Below are 2170 nucleotides of genomic sequence, written 5' to 3'. Positions count from 1 at the left end.
AACCATGAATCTAAAAATAATGTTTAAAAAATGCATATTTTAATTTTTAAATATAGAATAAAGGACATATTTTGCTACTAAATTTTAGTTAGAATTTCCATTAAATTTTATATTGCTATAAAATACAATATCATATAAATATAAAATATACATATAAATATGAATTTCTAAAAAATCTTATGTGTTTCTTCATTTCAGAGATACATGATCATAATAAAACTGAGCAAAATATTAATATAAAGTATTTATATGCAATTGCTATGATTCACATTTATTCCATATAAACTTCTATTTGACGTGGTTGTGAAGGTAAAAGCGATAGGATTATCAAATTTTGCAGACTGGGTGCAGTGGTGTGTGCCTGTAATCCCAGCTGTTGGGGGGGCTGTAAACAGGTGGATCACCATGAGTCTCCATGAGACCCTGAACACCCTGCAGACCATTCCTAAAAAAAAAAGAAAAGAAAAGAGAAATAAAAAACACAAATTTTGCTGTGGGACATTTCTCATATTTCTTTTCTTTTCTTTTTTTTTTTTTTTTCAGAACTGGGGATTGAACTCAGGCCTTTGCGCTTGCCAGGGAAGCTATTATTCTGCTGAGCCGTATGCCTGGCCCTACATTCTTACTATGTCTATATGGAGCAAGACTATGCCACTGCTGACAGAAATAAGTGCAATATTACTTCTATTGCTTCCTCTCAAAATATACAAATAATCTGAAGATATCAAAAATAAAGTGAGGGGCTGGGGATATAGCTCAGTAGAATAAGCGCTTGCCTTGCAAGGGCCTATATATATATTATATATATTATATATATATAATAAAGTGAGATATTTGTTGGTATTATTTTAATAAAGGGGAGTTGATTAAACAGAAACCGAATACGTGGTTCTTGGAGTCAGTGATGAACTCTGACAATTGTAACCACTACTCCACTACTTCACGGAATTTTTTCTCAATTGCTCTATTTTTTTGATATTGGTTTTGCAAGTAATCATTGAAATTTCAATCCCACTTTAATTATGCCAAATAATTAGTTACCAACCCATTGACTTTGTATAATATTTTCTTTACTTTCAAAAATATATTTCATTTTTATATATTTATATATGTAACTGTATATGCTTACATTTATACTTTTGCTACTACATTTTTCTGTAATTTTTCATTCTTTTGGGGAGAATATTTTGTGACAAATTAACTATTTCCCCTTCACGGTATTTCATCACCATTGATTCTCTATACCAGATGATCTGCTAGGTTTATACAGAGATTCCAAGATCAATTACTCGCATGCATTCACTTGAGTACGCAAACGATTTCGACTAGGCTGACCATACCTTTTGCTTGATTTTTTAAGCTAACTTTGCAGATGACAGTTTTCTTGGTTTTCTTTATCCTCTTGCCCACTCTTATTTACTGCTTGATTTCTAAAAATTGTCCTTGTATATATTCCGTGGTCTTATCCAACCCATTGACTTCAATATCTTTATATATTAATCATTTCCTCTAAAAGTACAGCTCCCTTCCTGTGCTCCTATTTATTTTATTTTTCCCCATAATTTTATTGATGAACAAATAGCAATGAGACAGTTTCAAATCAAATTGGTAGGATAGTTGCGATAATTAACACATTGCATACATTCTACCTAGTGGTTAATTGCTGTACAAGATGCAGACATGATATCCTATTATGAACACCATTAGAACAAATCACTCTATCCATTAAGAGAAGGTCACTATATATCTATCTTAACCACTTTGAATACACAGATACAAAATGGACAATCATCTGTATACCCTTTTTATGTTAAGTTCCGTTATTTGAATATTATAGGTGTGTAAACTCAGCAAAATGTTCTAAAACAGTCCAGTAGCCCATAATAGCATTGGGTCTTCCGCTTGCCTGGCAATGTCAGAAATTGTAGACCTGAGTCTCCTACAGCTCAACATAACAGCATTGCTTAGCTTCCTCTATTTTGTTTTTAGACTTTTCTGCTGGATGGTTAAGACCAAAGTAAACCAGGACCTATGCAACAAGAGTTGTAGCTTTTGGGTCTGAGAAGGTCAGTGAAATCCCCTCAGGATTTATCCTGAGATCCTGTACCTCAGACTGTAGAACCTTTGTCAGTGTCAGCCATGTGGATGAGTCACGGCCATTGCTTGGCCA

Source organism: Octodon degus, unplaced genomic scaffold (genome assembly GCF_000260255.1).
Source record: "Octodon degus isolate 3935 unplaced genomic scaffold, OctDeg1.0 scaffold00118, whole genome shotgun sequence".
Lineage (NCBI taxonomy): Eukaryota > Metazoa > Chordata > Mammalia > Rodentia > Octodontidae > Octodon > Octodon degus.
Note: the sequence above shows the minus strand (reverse complement) of the source record.